Source organism: Mirounga leonina, unplaced genomic scaffold (assembly GCF_011800145.1).
Source record: "Mirounga leonina isolate KUSES-001 unplaced genomic scaffold, KU_Mleo_1.0 Mir_53, whole genome shotgun sequence".
Taxonomy (NCBI): domain Eukaryota; kingdom Metazoa; phylum Chordata; class Mammalia; order Carnivora; family Phocidae; genus Mirounga; species Mirounga leonina.
Genome location: NW_023270807.1, coordinates 69234751 through 69254500, shown reverse-complemented (window position 1 = coordinate 69254500; position 19750 = coordinate 69234751).

The following is a 19750-nucleotide window of genomic DNA, read 5'->3' as shown; positions in this document are numbered from 1 at the left end:
GCCTTTTCCAATATTGTCACAATATAACAATTGGCTGCTTCTGGGGTTATGTGGTTTCAGGTACAAATCTAGCACGAAAGAGAGCCCACTTTACTCTTAGGATTAAAAACCAAAACAACCAAAAAATAAAAACCAGCCACTTGGAATTGATTCTCACAGCTCTGATAACCCGAGTTAGATCCTGTACCCAACCCTGAACCAATTAGTGTGGCCTGGAGATGGGATACTCTGACTGGCTTAAGCCAAACAAGGGCCACTTCCAGAGTCAAGCATGGTGTCAAATCCATCCAAAATACATGCTGAGAATTTCGAGGTACCGTTAGGAAGGGGAAATGGGAAAATGATGCTGAAGCAACAAAAAATTTAAATAACCTGTTCCGTCAAGTGCTTGAAGTTGAGTTTTCTGATACCCGAATTGGTTTTTACACTCTGCTCCATGGAGTCCTGGGAGTGCTTTAGTTGTATCTCAGGGTGTGAGGGGGTCTGCACCACTAAAATCCCCAATGCTTTCCCTCTGACTTAAAGCAGAGCTTTTTGCCTCTTGTACATCTTCGGCTCACATATAAGATTTCATTTGAAGAGAGTGCTTCACAACTGAAATGCAGTTTTAAAACCACTCTCCCACATTAATGCTGCTGCAGTGGTAAAGTTATCTACATTTTATACTTTTTGTACATTACTCTTTCTCTGATTCAAGAAGTTACCCCTATTGCCATAATCCTCTTCCGGTGCTAACAGAATGGAATCAGAATGTCATGAAGGCCTTTCTTGGAACTTTGGTCTTCATGCTGAAAATTCCATTTCACAGGCTCTTGTTTCATGCTTCTGATATTTTGCTGATAGTAGTCATTTCGTAGACATTCTTTCCATTCCCTGCTCCATTTACTCACCCAAAACACTTGAGAAAGATTTCTACCTCTCTAACACTTCTAAACACTCAACTTTAAGGTCATGAGTAAGCAAGTGAAATTATCAACAGATGAGAGAATCTCCCAATGAGTTCCACTAATGTAGATACTAAGCAAGTATTACATGGCTGTCCTTCCAATAATCCACTTACTTACCTGGAATGAAGTTCTACCTAATAGTTTGAAATTAACACATAAAGTAACAACAAGCCAAACTTTAACCCAAGAGAAGACAAAAATGTCCCTTACTACATGCCAAAGTTGACAGCAAGTTTGTTATGGTCATGTACTTGGTGAATTCCTCTCTTTTTCTGCTAAATTTTTATCTCTTTCATCATCTAGTCAATGAAATGTCAAATTTGAAACTATATCACAATCATTGTTAGTTTTAAAAGGACTCACATCTTAACATCGTATTTATTTGTATTCAGTTTAGTTCCATCCCATTTCATCAAAATGATGTATTTGAGTTATAAAAAATTTTATCTCTGGGGCACCTGGGGGGCTTAGTTGCTTAGGCATTGTGCTCCGCGTTCAGTGGGGAGTGTGCTTGAGATTCTCTCTCTCCCTCTCCCTCTGCTCTTCCCTCCACTCACACTCTCTCTCTCTCAAATAAGTAAATGGACCTTAAAAAAAATATATATTATCCCTAAAAAAATATTTTTCTGAGAAGCATTTAGAGAATTCAGAATATTTCCTAAATTTCAGTCTTAAACAATGAATAATATCTCTATCCTAAGTTTTTGTGGAAGGCACTATTATATAATATTATTTCCTCACAAATTGAATAAGAATCATTAAAATCAGTGAGGATATAAAAATATTTCAGATTCATATTGATTTATTTTTATGTTAGGTATCTTTGTTTTTTATATGGTACAATATCCTCCTACAAATTTCCTAGAACACACTCTATGGGAAATTTGTGTACATGGAATTTTGGGAAGTGTTTGAGAACAACAGCAATAAGGAATTGAAGGAAGCAGAATTGGACAGAGAGTTACAACACAGACCCCAGGTTATCATGAGAGCTCTTAACCTAGATGGGTCCTCAGAGTTGTCCTAAATTGAGGGAAGGGTCTTGACCTTTGTATCCCATGTTGACCAGTCCCTGGCTATAAACCAACTCGTGGGAGGAGGCATACCTTGGGTAGGGCAGTTGCTTTTAGCCAAGGGCAATACTAGGAGAGGGATGCAGCTGTGAGCTGCCTGCAGTCAACACTCTTAGAAGTTGGGGGGATGAATACTTTAGTTCTGAAGGGGGCATTCACTGACTTTATAGTGCCCCCACCCTGACCACCATAAAGAAGCTTTAAGGGGTAGAACAACAAGAATATATTTAAGGAGTGACAAGGACTTGTTTCTGTTTTATACCTCGTTCGCCATTCAAACAAATTATTTCTTGTAACTTTGAATGCATGATTGAATAAAGTAAAAGGCATTTGTTGATACAATGGAAGTACAAGTACTAGATGGTTGATAGAAGAAGAAAAACATGTAAGAGCTTCCCTTGGGCCTCAAAGGTTAATTATTGATTGGCATGTATGTGCTAAAAGAATATTAATAAAAAAGCATAGACACAAGGCAGTGAATTTCTAGAAGCTGACTTTTTTTGGTATGTAATACATTTCTTAGGGAGAAAAGAGTAAATCACAAGGAAATTATTTCATGTATTTCACTGATTAAATGGGCTAGTCTTGACAAGACTCTGAAAAGCTGGGCAGCACTCTTGCTATCAGCAGGGACCACGAAAAGTATCACAGATGTGCTCACATAGTATATATACACACAAAATTAAAGAACAAATCAGAGTAGATGTAAGATTGAGTAAACAATACCTTCAGCTTAAAAATTCTGCTTTTGGATGGAAACGGCTGATAAGAGGCTACAGGCAATCCTTGCTTTGCACAGTACCATATTAATTGAAATTTGTACATATCAGAACTGTGGGAAGTGAGGATTGTCATTATTTTTATTATTTTTCAGTTATTGAAATTTTTATTTTCCTACAAATTTGGCTCTTTTTAAAACTTTTTAAAAGTTTATTTATATACTTAATGATCTCGGCACCCAGTGTGGAGCTCGAACCCACAGCCCTGAGATCAAGGGTCTCCTGCTCTTCCAACTGAGCCAGTCAGGTACCCCAAAACATTTTTAAACTGAGTCATTAGACATTAACTTCATGAAAGAAGAGGCTTTGTCTGGTTTTCCTTACTATTTTATCCCTATAGCCCAACACAGTTCCTGGCCCCATAGCAGGTGTTCAATAAATATTTGATGAATGCATGAACCATCAACAAGATGAAGTAGAGCAGAGCAATTCAGTGACCATACAGTCTCTTCTCAGGCTGTCTGGTAAATATCTGAATCATTTGCTGCGTGGATCTTGAAAAGCTAACAGAACTTTCTACAGTAAACTGTTAGTGCTTGCTTTCTTATATAGAGATGCAGTTTTTATAGCAATCATTCATACTCTGGTATTCTAATCAAAGACTAGTTGCTCTTTCATTTTCAACTATTCACTGTAGATCTGGTTCCCAAAAAAAGGTGGGCATCTATATAAAAATGTAATTGGTGAGACCCATAGTGACTACTTCATATATGGTTGTAAATAAAACAAGCTTAGGCTTTTAGGTTTTTGTTTTTGTTTTGTTTTGTTTTTTTTAATTTAAGTAATCTCTACACCCAACATGGTGCTCAAACTCATGACCCTGAGATCAAGAGTTGCACGCTCCTCCACCTGAACCATCCAGGAGCCCCAAGGTTAGGCTTTTAAATTCAGTTAGGAAAATAATTTTTCACTGACTTCAAAAACAAATTATAAAAATTAAGGTTTCTAACTCTGCTTTATGTTCACAGGCTAAGCAATCCAGTATACAAAATCGAAAAAAAAAATACAGATATTAAATAAAGGATAGAAATGCAAATATGGAATGGAGCAATGTTCGAGGACACTGGGAAAACTGAATAATGACTAAAAAACAAAGGGCTTAACCCCAAAGAGTTTCTTAAATTTATTTTTTACTATCAAACTTTTAAACATGAGACAGTTTCTTTACAAAATATGTTCCGATATTTTGAAATCACCAAATTTGTATATTACAAACTATTTGTAGAAACTTTAGTGCTTTCTTTAAAACTGCACTTCTGTCAGTCACCCCTATTTCTCAGACTCAACTCAGACCTCAAGTTCTTTTTCTACTTTTCTTAAGTTTATCTCTCATTCTTGGTTTATCTCTCTCTCATTTCTCATGAAGATACAGTTTTGTTTTCATCACTAAGGAACCAGTAGAAAACAGCCTAATACATTGGTGGCCACTGGGTTAACTCTCTCATCGCCTTAGTTGCTGGTACTCTCGATTCAAATTGACACCATTACAAAATGACAGAGTGCTCTCCCCATGGTCCCATGTGTTAAATTCATGACAACGGAAAAACTACTGTGTTGCAACAAGACTAGCAATAGTGGAGGATTACCCATAGGGTGGTATTTGGAAAGAAGAGAAAACAATAACCCACAGTTGTGTGAATTACCAATTCTGCAATGGAGGCCAAGGGAAAGAAATAAAAGAACACATATATGAACATGACTTTATTTTAGGCAGGAAGTCTGATTAAAAAGAAGAGAAAATTAGAAAAGAGATTGTTGTTGAATCTGTTCTTACCATTCTTATTCCCATGACCACAATAAATGAAAGCAGGTTGTAGTAGAAGATTAGAATTTACTTTTTAATTCAGAGTTGTTGGTGATTTTGTTTTTGTTTTTGTTTTGTTCGGGTTTTTTTGTCTATGTAAATAAAGAATTGAGCTAAAAAGGAAATCTTTTCTCTTTGAAGGTGCTCCTGTTGGGAGAGTAGAACAGAATACAACCTATGTGCTTTTCAGTGACTATGAATTGGTGAGCCTTACATTCGGTACGTGTGTAAAGTCTAAACAAACCTGCCAATATAAAACTTGATTTTGAGTGGGAAGATGGCTTTCCTAGGACTATTAAGGCAGCACAAGGAGGAGAGTTTGTGCCTTTTCTCTCTTAATAGGAGCACTGCTGTATAAATGCAGCTGAAGCTATCATTAAAGCTACTTGGTATTTGTCTTAGCTTAAGTGACTGGCAGACAAACTATATTATTGTCTGTTAAACCTGAGAGGAGGAGAAGAGCAAAGTGTACTAGGTCTGCTTTGAACACTGTTGTTGAAGCCTTCTTGATTACACTTTAAGGCCTGCAATATGTGTCTGTAGGGCTCGATGGATTACACATCATGTCTGTATCTGTTATCACTTTCGATCCACACAAAAACACTGTGACTTAAGCAGAGATGATATCGGACAAATTACAAAACTCACATGGCTCGGCCCTACCTGCCAGTTTTCAGTAATTCCCCCTGGTAATTTCGTTCATGGAATATTGCTGTGTGACACGTTTCCCTTTGCCAGTAATCGTGGAAATAAGTGAATGCTGGACAAGCACTATTCCTACAAATTTCTACGAAGACACTTTATTAACAGAGAATACAATACAGCACCTATATCAAGCATTATGTATGTAGACTGCTGTACATTGGTGATAGCCCCCTGAGAACTCCCGGGCAAGGCCAGTTCATAAAAATCCTTATTTTGTTTGCCTGCATAAGAAGCCTGAAGGTGCATGCCCCTGCATCATTTAAGCCACAGCTTCGAGGGGGTCATGAGACTTGGATGATCTATCTTTCCTGGGCCCTTTCACCGAAGCTTTGACCTTTATATTGCTACAAAGCACAGAATACTTTCCAGGAGCTTTAGCTCTAACATGACTAACCAGGCTTGGACACCGTATATATGCAGCTTTCCTTTCCCACCTGTATGTGCAGACGATTTCTTGTTTGTTGCTTCCACGACTATGGGCAGAGCCTGGGATTCTGAGAGTCTGCTCTTCATGCCAGGTTTGCTTGGTATTTGTCTTGGAAACGGGGCCACTCTCCCTGATTGCTGTGTGTCAGAGCAATCTGTCAGGCACTCTTGCTTCGCAGCAGTCCACTGCTCTCCACAGTGTACCTTGAAATTGTGCTTCAGTGTCCTTGCAAGGCTGTATCTGTCCTCGCAGCTTGTGGTCGTCCCTGCAGCCGCTCACCAAACCACATCTGCTCCGTTAGCCTGTTGTCATCTGTCCTTCTCACCTGTGGGGCTCCGGTGTGGCGATCTGTGCTGGTGGGCTGGCTGCATACCAACACATTATTGTTGATGATGATCCTTACTTGCCATTTACTAGTAAGCATTATTCACAAGTGTGTAAGAAGAACCAGGTGGATTTTTGTAATTCATCCCTGTCTCACAGCTGTGGGTTAGGTCGCACATTAGCACTGCGGTTCTCTCTAAACCCTCATTTTGTAAGGTCAGAAGCACGATGCTGTCTTGGTGTTTTCCAATTTCCAGAAAAGCATATTTATCTTCTTCAGCTAATTTATTCTTATGTGCATTCCTTGCAGCCTTGGGCAAGATGCTGCCTACAGCCGTCAATTTTGTATTGTAACTTGAAACCATAGATTGCCGATGCCTTTTCTATAAGACTCTATAGAGTTCATGCAGAGCAGTATCTAAAACCTAGATGCCACCTTGTGATTCACTGGTTGCATTGCTAATGACAGCTAGAATTCTGTCCGACCAGAGTCAGTTCCCCTGCACTAATACCCTAGTTTTCACGTTTCACTTCCAAAAACAGTATGTGACACTATTTTGATCAAGGGTAAACCTCTTTTGTCTTCTCCACAAAATAATTTAGGGTAGTAATGGAATAGCATATCAGGTGATCTTTCAAAAATTTAATTTAAAAATCTTCCATGAGGGGCACCTGGGTGGTGCAGTCGGTTAAGCGTCTGACTCTTGATTTTGGCTCAGGGTCGTGAGATCGAGCCCCACATGAGGCTCCTCTCTCAGTGTGGTGTCTACTTAAGACTCTCTCTCCCTCTGCCCCGCCCCCCCCCCCCGCATGCACACTCTCTCTCTAAAATAAAAATAGATAATTCTTTTTAAATGAATGAATGAACAAACAAATAAGAAGTCCCCGTAAGTGTTCATATTATTTGTTGAGCTTCCTAGCATTTGAGTCTGCTCCACCTGGGGAAGCCCCTCATCAGTTATGGCTGGGAAGAAGCGTAGTTCCCTTGGCCTCCACAAAAGTAACTAAAGAAAATAAAGCTGTGTTCGTCAGTTAGCAACTCCTGAAGCTGTCAGCTGCTGCTACTGACTTTGGAGCACGGCTTGGGGATACAGGTCAACTTTTACGGTGACTATAGACCAAGCTTCGAACTTTCACAAAGAAAATACTGTGCTCAACATTTCAACTAACACTTACGTCTGAGCAATGTGATAGACATTTTAATATTCATTGTCTTATTTAATCTTGAAGACAACCTATGGAATATATTTTGGAATATATTATTATCTCTGTGGTATAAATCAAGTAAATGAGTTCTGGAGTGGTCCAGCTAAGCAGCTAGTAAACAATATGGGAAGTGAATATCACTATGGGTCCTATGTGTTCTTCTACTCTCTCTGCCATGTTACGACTCCATTCCATGTTAAACTTTTCCTATAGGATCATCACTGGCAGAAGTTGTGATCCTCAGAAGCCAGTCTCAGAGAAGTGGTATTATTTTTTAAAAAGTAATCAGTTAACTCAGGTTTTCTACCTACACTGTCAAATCATGTAAACAACAAAACCTATAGGAACATTTGTTAAAACTCCTTTCCTTTTCTAACCATGGTCCCTTACATCCTTACTTTCTCTGAGTCCTCTCATGTAAAACTTCTTCACAAAACCCTCTGCCATCTCTGATCTTCTACAGCTTTTTGTCTTTTAAGAAAAGACAGTTCTCCTAATCTTCCCCTTCTACTTTTCTGCCCATAATTCCTGTTTTCTGTCACTGTCAACATTCGTATGAGGATCACGAAAGCCCAAAGAACCCATCAGGCGCTAGTAGGACCTTCCCAGGAGCATGTTGCGGGGAGGGGGGTAAAGAGTGACTTGAGTGGACAGCCTGTACCGTCTTCAACAAGCAGTGAGATAAAACAAAGCTGGGAGTACTCATATATTAACAGCTTTTCCCTAACAACAACAAAAAAGCCTAGGAAGGGACCTTTTTAACAAATCCACCATTTGCTTAGAAAAATAAGAATTATATTGTGCTACTCAATTCCATTTAAGTTTTAACATGCCTACTGACGCTTGCCTTAAAACTCTCCATGATAACCAATGAGTTATACCTCTGGGATGAATTTGGCCAGCTTCTGCTAGAGTATCTTTGCTAGTTCTCGTACCTGCCATCATGGCCAAAAATATTCTACCTGAGAGGTTAGAGAGAGGGGGATTTTCAAGTATGACCTTAAGGTTTCCAATGTGAATTGTCACATTAAAAAAATGAAAGCAACTGAGCTTTTATGAAGATTACACTTCTGTAGCAGCTAGGTATTTAAGAAGAGACTGGTTAATAACCACAAAATCTTGGCGGCATACAAAGAAAACAAGCACGTACCTATCTCATGGGTCTCAGAATCATTTGGAGTTGGCTGATCTGGGCCATGCTGGGCTGGGTAGCTGTGATGATCTCAGCTGTTTGCTCATGTGGCTGGGAATCATCGGGGGATTAGTTTGGGCTCTACTGGGGCAGCTTAGTTCTGTTCTTCATGTCTCCCATCCTCTTCCTGCCTGGACAAGTTCTCACGATAGTAGCAGAAGCACTGGAGAGCAAAGTCAACAGTGTAAGCATTGTTCAAGCCTTTGGTCACATCATGCTCTCTAATGTTTCATTGATCAAAACAAGTCACATGACCAAAGCCAAAGAAAGGGAGTAGGGAGAGACATTCTATGTCCTTATCAGGAGAGATTATAAAGGCACGTAGCAATGCACATGGATGCTGGAAGAGGTGAAGGGTTGGTGACATCGATAAAGTCTACTACAGTTGTTGACCTATTTTTCTTGAGTATCATTCTATCAAAAGTTAGGTAGTGTTCATTCTGGTAGTGTTAGCTTTAGATGAAGGCGCCTTTCATTCATTCAAACATTCATTCACTCATTGCTCATTTAACACATAATACAGAGTTCTTTAGACAAGTGCTATCTAATAGAAATATATTGTGAGTCAATTTTCTAGTAGCCACCTTAAAAAAGGTAAGACTAAACAGGCAAAAATATATTTAATAATATATTTTAATAAAATATATCTAAAGTACTATCATTTTGACATGTAATCCATATTGACGTTATTAAGATATATTATATTCTTTTCTTTTTCCACCAAGTTTTCAAAATCCAGTGTGTACTTTTTACTTACAACACATCTCAGCTTGAACTAGTCACATTTCAAGTACTCAAGCCACAAGTGACTAGTGAAGCTACAGACTATGAATTAAACTTGGTATTGAGGATACAAGACACCTGCCCCATGGATCTTTCCATCTAGAAAGGAGAATTAATTTATGATGTTGTCATTTTATGTCTTTCTGAGAAGTTCACATTTTAACTGACTGTTTCGGGAAAATGACTACGTTTATACCCCTTGGATCTGGTCATGCTGCTCTGTGGCAATTCTTTCCCCATTCTAATAGTTCTCTGTTACACATCCCATACAATCTCCATAGCCTAGTTTAGTTGGAGACATTTCAACATGCCTTTTCAGAATCGCCTATGGAGAGCCATCACTGTGCTACAAAATCTAGCAAAAAAAAAAAAAAAAAAGATGTGGCTTTTGCAAAATCAATATAGTGAAGGGATATTACCTGAGATCTTAGTACTAGGTGGATAAATTTCCACATTATGACTTTACCTGATAAGAGCTGAGAATCCTTCATGATAGAAGAGTTGAATGGAAAAGTTTTCTTTCTCAGTGGATATCGGCCTTAAAAAAAGTTAATAAAAAAACTGGGTGGTTGTAGAGAGAATGTATAATAAAGGTAGATAAAAAGGAAAATATTGCTTCAGAAGTAGTACAAGAAATAATAGAGACAAAGCATGGAGAAAATGAGAGGAAAAAAAGAGGAAACATTAACAGTGTTTATCTGTTCTTGACCTGATTAAGCATATAACTGCCTAAAAGAACGTTTTGACTTTTCCACACTGAACTGTCCAAGCAAGGTTTATCAAAGAGGGTAATTTTTAGAAAGCAATTATTGTCTTTTGAAGTTGCAGATAAAGGGCCTGGCAAGAATAGGGAGATAAGATATTTTCTTTGTAGTCTAAAATAACCTGATGTTTCTTTAAATATTTAGACATACCTAAAGAACTAAAAGAGGTCTCTTTTAAATGCTACGTACGAATCACCTCATGATTTCTTTTCTCTTTTTTAATCCTGTTCTGCTTATTGCATGTCTTAGTGGTGATTCATGGCTTTGATTATGTAACCCATTGATATCAAAATCACTTTGGGCAGATGACCTCACGCTTCTTTGTTTCTCTGGCAACATTGCAGGTCTGAGTGATGGTACTTGGAATAATGTTCTTGAGCAACCCGGGGCACCTTTGACTTTCATCAGTGATGTGATCAATATTTGCATCCAAAAAGCAAGTGTCTTAGGTAGTTTGGGGTGATGCAGTGCAGAGAACAGCATACTGGATTTTAAGCTCTGAGATGCTCTTTTCATAAGATATTACTGAAAACTACAGTATGGTCTGTGTTTTCATACTAGACACTTTAGAAAATGACTATAATTACATAGAGAAGGGAGTCCAGATTACATGGTGGGCTTTTTTTACACTTTAAATTACAAAAATATATTTGTGAGTCTACTCCCGTTTTCCGTGAAGCATTTAAGTCAGAACAACAACATTGTCTTATGTTTAGTGACAAAGGATGATTTCAATAATCCCAAGAAATATTTTTCACCACCAGTGGATGTCCACCAGATAGATCCTTTCCCCATTACCCCCATATCTGACATTCTTGCCTTTAACATTGAAATATTTTGGGTCCTTTCCTTTCATTGAGATATTTTCAGATGGGAATTAAAAATAAATTGAGAAGAGCCATGCCTAGTAAACTTAAATGGCAAATTAGTGATTTATGAATTGGTGGTTTATGAATTTAAAAAAAACGCAGCTGTAATGGGATGTACATCATGAGGTGGAAAGCCTCTCCTCCCCCAGGTTAGAAAGTGTGCAGGGGCTTTGATCAGAGGGAAAGAATAGGAACCTGGCATCAGAGACATCATCATTAATTCAAGCACAGAGAACGGAAGAGGTTCTACTGAATAGCTCCTAAAGTCACTTTAGTAAAGAATTAAAAAAAAAAAAAAATGAGTTACTGGTGGAATGGGGAGTAAAGTAAGGAAGGGGTGTGTGTGTGTGTGTAAAAGCTTGAGAATTGACTTAAAACAGTTTAATGAAGTCAGTGAATAAAGTTTCGTGCTTGCAAACTAAGAATCTTTATATCCTCATGGCTTAAAACAAAGAAGGCACACCATAACTATTTATTGGATGAACAAATTAATGTTATCTACTTAAATACGTTTTAGTGACTATGGTTTTACTTTTTTCTAGATATTAAACCCCTACACCCAGAAAGGAGGATCTAAGAATTGGGCAGCCTTTCAGATATGACCATTAGCACTCTGTCCCTGCTGTCAGTTCTCAAAGACAGGGGAAGGAGTCCCACCAGCTGCAAAAATAGAGGCCAGAGCTGAATATAGGTGGCAAAATAGGGCCATGGTTCTCATCTCCTGGTTTCAAACCATAACTCTAGCCCCTTAACTGTGGCCTGAGAAGTACAAATGAGAGGAGATGGAGGTCTCATTCAGATATCCTTACTAATTACACTGTCTATCCCTCCCTCCCTAAAGAAACCCCATGCCAGTTTTAAGATTGGGGTCAGAGACATTCTGGATCTTCCTTTAGCAAAGCCAAGCCATTAACATTTTCCTAGGAATGATCTTTTCCAATCATCAGATAAACATAAGGTCTACATTTAGGATGTGGGGGAGTTTTACTCATCCAGTAAACAATCATCAGGTATCTTTTTCCTTGAAATAGATTTGTCTCCTTTAATTAGACCAATCCTCAGTATTTCTGTAGCAGTGAACTTTGTTTCCTCTATCATGATTATCTTTTCATAGTTGCTAAGATATGCTCAAAGTAGAAGAATTATAAAAAGCTTAGAATTCTAAAAGTCTATATATAATTCTATATGTATATGTATTCTATGATAAGCAGGTACAATATTAGAAAGTTTATATTCTGACAGCACTTATATTTTGTTTCTCTGCTTCTCTTTCCTCTAACTACCCTCCCTGTTAATTAATACTTTATCTGATTTGCATGCAGGGTGTTAGTTGAAAATCTAGAGCTCACTAATGTAAAAAACTACCATCAGACTAGAGAGTCCAGATTAATGAACACATTTCCAAGTGTGTGTGTGTGTTTGTGTGTGCTTGTGCGTGTGTGCCTGTGTATTTAAAAGGCACTTTCCCAGAAATTCCAAAACGATAAACTTTGGGCACTGGAGATGCTTCGAAGGTATACATTCAGTGATTCTCAACTCAGGTTGCATATTATAATCACCTGGGTAATTTACAAGACTCCTTTTTCCCACTGCAGACCAATTGACCCAGCATCTTTGAGGATGGAGCCTGCTTATGGGTATTTTTTTAAATCCATGTATATTCTAATGTGCAGCCAAGGTTTAAAAACCCCTGGTTTGGTCAGACCTCTTTTCATGTGTATAGACAAAATAAAAACCCTTTGGGTAGGAACTGTATATCTCAGGCCATTAGAGACTGAATTAGAAGCCACATGACCTAGCCCCATTTCAGAGAGATTTCCATAACAATCCAACATTAATACCTTGTTAGTTTGGACTTGTTTGAACTTTCCCTTGAAAACATTAACAGGAGGAATCATGCTTCTTAATTTTTTTTTTTTTCGCCAAATACACTTGAGAAAAAAAACCCTCCATGCTGTGCAGTAGTATAAATTAACACATGAATTTCCTACATTTCTCAGTGTCATTGACCTTGCCTTCTACCAAAAATATGTTAGTCTTTGTTGTGAAGAATTTTTGGAACACATTTAAAACTTCCATTTTTTACAAGGCCAGAAGATATCTCAAATCATTTTAGCATAGGTAGACCCATTTTTAAAGTTATCATATAAAGTATGTGTAATTCACTTCCTAAGAAACATTCTAAGAAAACAGCACTGATAACATGGCTCATAGTTAGCAGTGTTAAGATATAGTTAAACATTTTCCTGTTCTTTGACATCTATCTTTTCTGTATGTATATATCTGTTGAGCCCATCAAAGTCTAAAATATTTCAGTTTAGCATAAAATTGCAGTACCAATTGTTATATGGCATATATTTTATCTTGTGGAAAGATGGAAAAGCATATCTAAATGCATCATGCCTGTGCTCAGAAGTAATGCAAATCTTCTGTCTTCCCAGTTCTAGAAATAAACGAAAATGATAGTAGATAAAGGCTAGAAACATTTTTCTCTTTTGCACTCATGCAAAATCTTATGTGCAGTGATCATCATCATGCATTAAGCATCTGCTGTAAGCCAGACATTCTACTATGGGCAGAGGAATGTTGACCACATAGTCTATGCCCTTAACTCTTATTAATCAAAAGCAAGTAAATGAATACAGTTTAAAGTAGGAAGGAGTAAAGAATAAACGTTTGACTAAGAAAAAACTTGTAAGTACAGAGATATTCTACAAATTATGAGTAGAGCTATGTAAGTTGACACAATTTTCAACCTATTATAAGTATCCAATATTTACGTAATTATTTAGACTGAACATATCTGTGTCTTTTGTGAATTGTGTATGATTTGTACTAATTATCACCATAGTACAAGGAATAAAGAATAACAGGCTTTTTAATGATCACTTTTTTTTTTTTTAAGATTTTATTTATTTATTTGACAGAGAGAGACACAGCGAGAGAAGGAACACAAGCAGGGGCAGAGGGAGAGGGAGAAGCAGGCTTCCCGCTGAGCAGGGAGCCTGATGCGGGGCCCGATACCAGGACCCTGAGATCATGACCTGAGCTGAAGGCAGACGCTTAACCATCTGAGCCACCCAGGTGCCCCTTAATGATCGCTTTTTTAAAAGACCTGAAAAAATGCCCATGGCAGAGCCACAGAGTAAAGAAGATCAGTGTGTTAGAAGGAGCAGGATAGATGGCAGCCTATCATGAACCCCATAATGCACTTGTGGAATTTATCACTACTCAGAATCTGAATTTCTGCATTATCAGCCTGAGAGTTAAACTCAAGGAGACGACATCATTCTGATCAGACTTCCAAGGGACTGAACTACCTGAACCACTCCACTACTGTGTCCAAAATATTGGTGTCCTTTATGTCCTTTATCTACAGTGCCTCTCTCTGACCCAGCAGTCATAGGGGGAGCTGACCAGTAAACATGGATGGTTGTGAGGGATGTGCAATTCAGATCAAAGGGAAGTCTGAGGAATCTTCTAAGTAAATGACTTCTCCAGCTACAAGGAGATCAGGATGTGAGATTTTGATCAACACTGGCAACTTCTGATTCTTGGATTTTCTCTCCTTTACTCTCAAAGCTAATGGTGCCCAAACCATGTTCCACAAAACTCTAGGGTGCTGTGTAAGAATTGTTTTATGGGAGGGTGCCTGGGTGGCTCAGTCGTTAAGCGTCTGCCTTCAGCTCAGGTCATGATCCCAGGGTCCTGGGATCGAGTCCCACATCGGGCTCCCTGCTCTGCGGGAATCCTGCTTCTCCCTCTCCCGCTCCCCCTGCTTGTGTTCCTGCTCTTGCTATGTCTCTCTCTGTCAAAAAAATAAATAAAATCTTTAAAAAAAAAAAAAAAAAAAAAAAGAACTGTTTTATGGGAGATGGATCTTCTCAAAAAGAAAACATTTTAACTACTGTCATCTAGCCATCCCCCTCCCTATTATAATACAATTTTAGCTTCTCTAATCACATTACATCCTGTCTCCTTATAATGACATTATTTCCAGATCTCCTTAATGGAGGATTGGGAGTTCCCAAACTCTTCAGTCACTCTTATTGAGAACATCACATAAGGTTGATCATCTTGGGATAATTATGGATGTCTTATATGTGGCTTTTAGTTGTTTAGTTTTCATTTTTGTTATAGGGTGTTTTAATCTTTGAGCTAAAGGTAGGTAAATAAATCTTTTGGCATTTTTATGCAAGAATGAGAGGAAAACCCACATAAAGTATACATAAGTGGGCAATCTCATATTCTTTTTTTAGCACTCTAACAAACATCTTTATTCCATGTGTTTTTAAAAATCATGATACAGCACTATAGAAAGACAGTGACATCCATTCGTAATCTCATACTCTTAACAGAAGAATCGATTTTTAAAAAATACAAAAGGCTTATGCTATAATTTTAGAACACATATCAGTTTTCATGCAAAAGGACAAATCTAGTCAATCAATAAAGAAATGAACAAATAAAATGGAAATGTTTCACAAGTGAAATACTCTACAGTTAAAAATCATTTTTCCTTTATACAGGAAAGAAGCATGTGTAAAGAAGAGCATAAGAATCTGTCCTTCCATCATGTAGTTAAGCTCACCTTTTATTTATTAAAGAGGAGTGAAATTAACAGTGCCACTTCAGCCTATCCCTTAGAACTTAGGTTACAGAAAAAAAAAAAAAAATCATGTCTGTACCCTGGTAGAATTTCTTATTTTGCTTGAAAAGCAGTTAAATATTAAATCATGAATCACTGCTTTTCTAAAATGTCTTTTAATACCCTAGAGAAAAACTAAATTATCCTGCTTTCTGATTTTTAGGACAACTATAGTCATTCTCAAAATGTGTTCCATGAAGAAAGGTTCCTTGTCTTTTATTTCTTTCCTTTTTTAAAAAAAATTTTTTACAAACTCCCTAACAGATTCAATATCCTGAGAAAACTAGAAGATATTTATAACTGAACAACAGGCCTGTAGAAACCCAAAGGCAATTATCTCTTGTATAAATATCCCTTAGGCAAACTTCAACTAATTTTTAAGAAACAGAAGGTCAAACCTGCTCAAGAATTTTTTTCATGGGGCGCCTGGGTGGCTCAGATGGTTAAGCGTCTGCCTTCAGCTCAGGTCATGATCTCAGGGTCCTGGGATCGAGCCCCACATCGGGCTCCCTGCTTGGCGGGAAGCCTGCTTCTCCCTCTCCCTCTACTGTTCTCCCTGCTTGTGCTCTCTCGCTCTCTCTGTCAAATAAATAAATAAAACCTTTAAAAAAAATTTTTTTTTTCAGGTAGAAAATTCACATTGTCTACTCTTGTATTTCTTGGCCTTTCCTCCTTTAGCTCTCCTCAATCCTAATTCCATTTGTCATTCCCCAACTTGGAAAACATTATCTGGCCACAGCTAATAGTCAGAAGCCTTTGAGAAGCATGCATCCCTGTGTCTTCCTGTTTCATTGCTTTTGGGTTGCTCATGTGTGTTCTCATTTTAGGCTACCCTAAGAAATATTTCTCTGATTTTGGGTAATATCAGTTTATAGCATAGGCTAAAATTTCATACCTACCTTTGAATCTCTGAAATTCTTTTTTACCCTTTCAGGTAAATATCCAATAACTAAGAATTAATTTGTACTTGGGATACCTAATTTTCCAAAATCAGTCTCTACCCAAAAAAGACTTCAGCTGTTAATTATTTAAAGTATTGAATTTTGCTTATATTTTTCAAAGGTAAAGACTTCTAAAGAAAAATATAAAATATTTGAAAAAATGACAGTGAAAATTACAAACATGATGTTTGAATGTTTGTCCACATAACTCAGGGCTTATGTGAAGCTTTTCCATGTGATGCAGAAAAACAGGTCCTTTATAATTAACCTGTGCAAATTCCATAGAATTGTGATCGGAAACAAGTTTTCTATTTTTTACTTCCATTATTTGCACCTAATAAATTTCCCCTTATTCAGTTTTAATCTTATAGACAAGTGATAACTACCCATTGTGTGAGAAAATGAACTTCAACCTTTTAAAAAGGAATCAGAGTAGAAATATCAATAGCAATGTAATTGAATACCTTCTGAGCTCCTCCTACTCACATAGCATTCTGCTGTAGGTTACAGAGAAACATGACACTTCTTTATCTTCAATGTACTTACAAGTAACACAGAAAATAGAATATACAAGAAAAAATAACAAAGTGTGGTTCATGGTTCAAGAGTTACTGCCAGGCAGTTACTCATTCAACACATATTTATTGAGTGCCTATTATGTGCTAAACATTCTGATGAATGTTGGGTTTTTTTAAACTTGAGTGTATTTAAAAACAGAAATGGTCACTGTCCTCCAGGGAGATGAAGCTGGAGAGTTAGGTAGGGATTGGGTGATATGGCCTTGTTCTTTACCCTAAGAGCCGTGGGAAGGCATTGAAGGTTTTTAAACAAACAATTGATATTCCACTGTGTATTTTTAAAAGATCACTCTAAATGCCCCGAGGAAAAAATACTGGAGGGAAACAAAATGTGAGATGGGAGAAAGAAAAAAATCTAAGCAGCATTCCAGGCAACAGATAATGTCTTAGTGGTGGTGGTGATGGTAGTGGAGCAGGAGAGAGAATTTGGAGAGGATATAGAGAGAAAATGGACAAAGTAGGTAGATTTGAAAACTAGGAAATAAAATCAAAAGGGCTTGATGATCAAATCCTGGGGCTGAAGGAGAAAAGAAGAATCAAATCTACTCTGATTCCGTTTTCAAATGTTGAAGATCTTGGTTTTTGGCTTCTCCAACTGATGTTGATGGTGGTGTTTTAAAAAAAAACAACAACAGGGAAACTAGAGGAAAGCTGTGCTTGAGAGGAAGGTTTTTATGAGTTTGGTTATAGAAAGATTCAGGTTGCAGAGCCTTCAAGACATCCAAGTTGAGATGTCAACTATTCAGTTAGAAATAAAAATCGGGAGATAAGAGAAAAAAATGTTAAGCTGAAGATTTGAGAGTCAGAATGAAATGATAGCATCATATATCTTAGTGAGTGCTCTTATTAGTACATACAATGAAAAATAACATGGTTTAAATTAGAGTTCTCTCACTATGAATTAGAAGAATCTGGAAATGTATCATGGAGGAAGAGGGCTTGATCTTCTTAAAGAAAGAATAGAAATAAGAGAGAAGTAGGAATGATTGAAATGGCAGATGCACAAAAACATAAATACAGTGCAAAGTTCTTGTTGGTTGCAAGTAATAGAGGATACCAACCCAGATTGGCTTACTACTAATAATTTTTTAAAAAGAGTCTATAAATTCACACATAACTGAAAAGTTCAGAGTATTCTACCTACAAGCAAAACTGTGTCCAGGGGTGAAACAACATGCTCAGACACAGCTCCTCTTTTTCTATTTCTCAGCTATTTCCTTGGTGTTGACTGAAATTGTGGCAGGTTCTCTCATGATCCCACGATGGTTGCCAGTAGTTCCAAATGTTACATGATCACATGCTTATGTCCAGCAAGAAAAGCAAAAGTTGTTTTTTTACATAATAGGTCAAAGAAGACCCCAGAATGGAGATCATTAACCTCTTAAGGTCATGTGCTTATTCCTAAAATTGTAGGTAAAGATTGAGATAGATGGATTATCTTAAGCTACTTAGGTGCACCTCTGCAGTGGAGACATATCCTCCCACCAAACCATGTAGAGTGTTAGGGAAGGGAGATAGGAAATCTAGAAGAATCTATATTTTATTATTAATTATGTCTATATTATGGGGAGACTTAAATGCCGATTTAAGGACCTTGGACTTAATCCAATAGACCAAAAGGAGCTCTTATATTTTGAACAGAAGAGGGATCTAATGAAATGTTTTAAGAAGTTAAATCTTAAAGTAATTATAGGACACACTGGAATGTTTAAGAAAAATAAGAAGAAGAGAATCTGTTAAAGAGCCTATAGCAATAGTCTAGGAAAGAGATAGTGAAAGCTCAGACTGTGATGAATATTGATGAAAAGAAGTAATGAAGTGATGGATGGAACAATATTTCAAACAGAACCCACAGGACGTCACAAGATATTAAGAATGAATTTTGTAATGGAATTTCAAACTCTTCCACTGAGATTTCAACTAATGGGATAGCTTTGGCACTAAAGCAAAGATGAGATCCTTTTATTAACCATGATACTGGACCCTCTTCCTCCAAACCCAGCTCTAGACTAGGCTGTCCATTTCATTTTATTCTAATTAGTTACCATTATCCTGTGACCCATTATTCCCCACATGTACAGCTCTCCTAGAAGTAAAAAAGAAAGCAAGTTCCAACCTCAACCAGCCTAATAAAGGCTGTCCTTGACTCCACAGAATGAGAACTTGCAGATAATAATGTAAAAAGATAGATATCACTACAATTATAGCAATGGCATTTACTTTTTAACAAATGCTTTTTCAACAGTTTCTCAACCTGCAATGATTCTGTTAGCAAGCAACAGAAAACCCAGCAGTGTAAACAAATAGAATTCCAAGGAAGCAGTTAGTAGTGTTGGTTCAGCAGCTCATCAACGGAGGACCTATACCTTTGTGTTTTTCTAGATTTTCATTGTGTTTTACATCATGATGATAAGATGACTGCTCTACCTGCAAATATCGCATCCTCATCATTCAAGGCAAGCAATTATGTGAAATAGAGAAGAGGGACAGGAATCTCTCATCAAGAAAGCAAATTTTTAAATTTAAATTCAATTAGCCAACATATAGTACATCATTAGTTTCAGATGTAGAGTTCAGTAATTCATCAGTTGCGTATAACACCCAGTGCTCATCACATCACATGCCCTCCTTAATGCCCATCACCCAATTACCCCATCCCCCTACCCACTTCCCCTCCAGCAGCCCTCAGTTTGTTTCCTATAGTTAATAG